Here is a 5,298-nt window from a genome sequence, read left to right as displayed (position 1 = left end):
TCAGGAGGATAATAACCAAGGACAACAGGCTTAAGGCCAACATGGAGTATATAGGGAGACTGTCTCAGAACCAACAACACATATACACACTGAAATAAGCCACCCCAAACCACTCTACTCTTATGTAAGCTGCATCTATTACAACCTTATAAGATACAAAACAGCTTATTAGCTATTATTATCCTCACTGAATTTTTTTTTGAAACAAAGACTTGCTATGCAGTCTAGGTTAGCCTTGAACTTGGGGTCTTCTTGCTTCAGCCTCTTGAGTAGTTGAAATTGCAAGTGTGTACCACTGAGCCAGATCAAGACTGGAATTTTAAATCTGTATTATGGGTATATTTGTTTTATATGTTAGATTCTTACAAGGTAGAATTAGAAATGTAGGTTTAAGCTGGATTTGGTGGTCCTCAACTCTCTCATCTCACAGTCGCAGAGAGCAGCAAGAGGATCAGAAATTTAAGGCCAGCCTGGGCTACTTGGGATCCTATGTCAAAGCACAAAAACAAAACAATAACAACAAAAGAAAATCAAAAATCAGAAAGGAAAAAAGGCAGGCAGGCAGGCAGGCAGGCTGGATTTTGATAGTGATTGGCTTTGTTTCAGGATAATAATGGCCAACTTTTCTTTCATGTACTTAAAATACCAAGAGTTGATGCATTTGATGCAATCTGGATGTGGGGCTCTGAGGGCAATATCACTACTTCTGAAGTACCAACTTGTGCATCTGAGGGCCCTTTTAACAAGTCTAAGAGGTTTGTGAAGGGAAATGATGGGAAAAATATTCATTAAATCTAAGCCCCGAAGGGAAAGGTCGAGACAGGTTACTCAGAAAGAAATGTCTAAAATGGCTCATGCAATCTCTTAATGGAATACAAATATTGGCAAAAAGTATTTTTAGAACAAAGGGTGAAATTTTGGGGCTAAACACAATTATATTCAGAAGATGAATATCTTCGCTGTACTTCATTTTTAAAGGAAAAGTTACACTTAAAGTTTTATTATTATTATTTTTAATTTATGTGTATCCATGTACATGTGAGTGTGTGCCACATGTACAGCACCTGTGGAGGCCAGAAGAGGGCGCTGGGTTCCCTGGAGCTGGAGTTACAAGAGATTATAAGCCGCCTGATGCGGGTGCTGGGAATAGAGCTCCAGTCTTCAGGATGTGCAGTAAGTGCCCTCAACAGCTGAGACATCTTTCCAGCCCCTCCTTCTTGTTTTCAATACTGACTAGATTAAATAATTCCAGAACAGTTTGATAATCACACCACCTCAAATATGATTTCCTTTACATTTTCCTCCCTAATCTGGAAAGCTGAGGCAGTCAGAAATTCTTCACAGCGCTTCAAATAAAATGCTCAAATACGTTTAAAAAGAAAATGGAATCAGATGGAGAGTTAATTGATTTCACAGTGTTTGCTGGGCTCAGTGTCTCTGAAGAGTTTCAGGAAGAAGCGTAAACTTCAAGTTGGAAGCATCCGAACCTGACCATAGCAGACCTGACATCCCTACCCCCTGGTACCTACCCGGTTCAGAATTGGGAATAACAAACACACAGATGCTCGTGAGAACCAATGTGTTGACATCAGCTTTCTGGTTTCGTGTGATTCTGACAAGAGCTTTTTTTCTTTTGTGACTGCCCCAACTGTTCCTCCAAGGCAGAAGAAGGCAAGCAGTACTCTGAACTCAAAGCAATGTCCCCAGTTAAGGGACCTTGGCGTCATTCACTGCGTGGGCACTTTAATGCTCTTTCAAAGGAACCAAGCAATCCTAGTTGTCACAGTGGGCCTGGCACTCAATGACCACAGGACAGCAAGCTTTTCTTCTGAGCTGTATCCTATTTGCTCAACTGGTTTTATTTTTAAATCTACCCAGTGGACTATCCTGTAAAGATGAAGCAGAAGGTTTTCTACCCCTAAACGAATCTTGCCATTTAATGAATGCATTTGCAAACTAATAGTCTACAGGGCAGTCAGACACGTGACCCTAATTTAATTTCACCAGACTATAAATAGGAAGCGGGCTCTTACAAGGGGCAGGGGCCAGACTGAGGACTTCTAAATGCAGTACATTTAAAACTGGTGGATGTTTTGTTTTGAAGTCTTTCTCTCTAACGTCTAATGTAATTATGAGTTAATTGGGACTAAAATGCAATTCAGTCAAAAGAAGATGAGATTAGAAGGTTCTGCCCTGGAACAGTATTTCTCAGTGAAAATACCAAGGCTTTTGTCCTTTCTATTAGTTGTCTTAGAATTTACTTCTATGTGGCAGGGAAGCGTGCCTCATATACCTACACTGAGGCACATTAATTCTGAGGTTATGAGGGCAAATGAAAGAGCTTGTTATCCGATTCTAGTTGTTTAAGGCAGTGTCAGGCAGGGGTGGATTGTTCCGTGTGTTCCATGACTTTAAGGGTGGTTCATCACTGAGGTGCTTCCAAAATAGCAAACCGTGGCTTTTTTTTTTTTTTTTGCCTTGAGATTAAAATAAGCTAAAATGTGCAGGTAAAACACATTAGGTAGTAAAGATTTTCTCCCTTTCATTAATGAGTTGAGCTTCTAGTGACCCCCTCACCCTACCCCCATTAGCACACAGAATCCCATGTATCCCAAGCAAGCCTGGAATTTGATATATAGCCTGAGGATGGCCTTGAACTCCTGATCTTCCTTCCCCCACCTCTCCCGAACTGGGATTACAGGTGTGTACACCACACCCAGTTTATGGGAACAGAACCACTGGCTTCATGATGCTGGGCAGGCATTCTAGCCTATGAGCTGCAGCCTAGCTTTGGCTTTCCTTCTTCTCACAGCAGCTCTGAAAGGCAGCTGAAAGTTTAGATTAAACCATGAGCATATGGAGGAGTGGTTTACCTGATGAAAACCATCTGAGTTCTCCCCTGAGCAAGATGTCCACATACTCAGTTCCCATAACCAGAGCCCAGGCCCAGGCACGGTCTAAATGCCATTAAAACTCTCCTGGAAGAAACTGGGCTGAGTGTGGTTGATGATTTACCATTCTTCTAAAATAAACATTGGACCAACATTGCCCTTTGACCTGGGAACTCAGATTGGCAGATTCTGAGCGTTATAGCTATATTATCACTAGTTTTTGGATCTTTTAATTAAGGAAGTTACTTTTGCGATTTTTATTGACTTCAGAATCTCCTGTTCTGTGTATGGAAGGCAAATCATTTCAGCCATAGCTTGGATCTGGCTAGATTTTATTTCCATAAAAAATAACATGTATACCTGATGAATATTTGGTTACAACAGAAGCAACATAATTGGAGTCTGATTATCAGCTTTTGAATTCATTATTATTATTATTAAAGCAGTTTAAATTATTATTTTATGTGTATGGATTTTGCGTGCAGGAAAATCTGCTCAGTGCATGGGTGCCTGGTATCTCAAGAGGCCAGAAGAGGGCACCGGAGCACCGGAACTTGAGTTAGGGACAGTTGTAAGCCACCATGTGGATGCTGGGAATCGAACCTGGCTCCTCTGGAAAAGCAGCTAGAGCTCTTGACTGCTGAGCCATCTCTCCAGCTTTTTTTACTTTTAAGATTTTATTATCACTATTTTAAAATTATATGTATACGTGTGTGTCTGTGGATGGGTATGTGCACCTGAGCACAGGGGCCCTTGGAGTCCAGAGGAGGCTGTCGGATCCCCTGCAGATGGAGTTGCAGGTGATTGTGAGCCACCGGGCAAGACTGCTGGGAAACGACTGTGTCCTCTGGAAGAGTAGTATCCACTCTTAACTGCTAAACTATTCCATCAGCACGCCTCCCCCTACCTCCACATTGATTTTTAAAAGTGTTGCAACAGAGAGTAACTTTATACTGATAAACGTGTCCATGCAAACAGCAGATGAACATCTATAAACAGCACTCAACTCATGTTAATGCAACATGCCACAGAGCAGTGGCTTACAGGGTAATTATCAGAGAGTCATGCTTTTAAATGTTTCTAGTGAGAATTAGCTCACTCCCCAAAAGCCCATAGTCTGGCTGAAATTGCAGCAAAGGTGTTACTATGTAATTAGTCTTCCCTGGTGGTAAACTCTCCAGTGGCCCTGTACTGTTCCTTCTGCAAAATTAAATCTAGACGCTTTACACGGGGTTTGGCTCTGCAGGGTTTGGCTCCACCTGGCGATTCTGTCCTCTTCACTTCCATTTTCTCAGATCTGTTTCTTTATCTGGCTAGATCTGACCTTTACCTGGGCTGGGAATGCAGCTCAGTTGGTAGAGCGCTTGCCTAGCATGCATATACCTAGGTAAACCGGGTAGGGCGCCACATGTTTGTAATCCCAATGCTGGGGAGGTGGAAACAGGAGAATCAGGAATTGAAGGTCATCCTCAGCTACATAGAGGTGGAGGCCAGCCTGGGCTACATGAGATATTATGAACCAACCAACCACCACCAACAAAGATAAAAGTTCATTTCTCTGGGAAACAGCCCCTCAACCTTTTGCAAACACCAGCTACAGCTTCCAGCAGCGATGGTACTGATTACAACATTTTATAGATGGTAGGCACACTGTACTTACATCATAAACTGTTTGATTGTTCCTTCTAGAATGTTCAAGTCAGCTACAGCGTTATAATCAACAATTCTGTGCATGTAGTTTTTTGGTATTTTTATCCTGAGAGTTAAAGAAGAAGTCTTCTATGGTTTGAATGTTTGTATCTCTTCAACAATTCATGTTGTGAATGAAGACTCCAGGAAAGAAGCTGTGTCTGCAGGGACTGACTGACTGATAGCATTCCAGTACTCTGGAGCGATTGGAATGTTGCAGGCCCAGAGGTCAATTACCTTATCTTGGGCTAGTTGTAGCCCCCTGGAACAGCTATTCCTTGCCCATCTCTGTGTCAGAACTAGCATCTTGTGACTAATAGAGAAAAACCTTTTGGAATATGTTAACTTAGCAGACCACTAGCTTCTACTAATCCAAAAGCAAGAATGTCATCAGATAGCATCTTGGGTTTGTAGCAAAGCTTTCCCCATCTAACTGAACCTGCCTCTCTGGTGTACCCACCAATGTACTTTAAACTTGCTTGATTTATGACTTTCTCTGTTCTATAAAACTATAAAAAATGTCATGAACTGTTCCCACGTTGGAACATGGAATTCCTGGGCTGTGGTCACTCAAAATGGCTCTAGAATAAACCCTTTAAAATGAGAGAGCTAATTGTTTGTTCATTCTCTTGTTTGTTCGTTTTTAAAGTCATCCGCCCCCCATTACAGCAATGGTCAGAGGTGGGGCCTTCAGGAATGATCAGGCCCTTGGATCCGA

Source organism: Peromyscus eremicus, chromosome 3 (genome assembly GCF_949786415.1).
Source record: "Peromyscus eremicus chromosome 3, PerEre_H2_v1, whole genome shotgun sequence".
In the NCBI taxonomy this organism is placed as follows: domain Eukaryota; kingdom Metazoa; phylum Chordata; class Mammalia; order Rodentia; family Cricetidae; genus Peromyscus; species Peromyscus eremicus.
Note: the sequence above shows the minus strand (reverse complement) of the source record.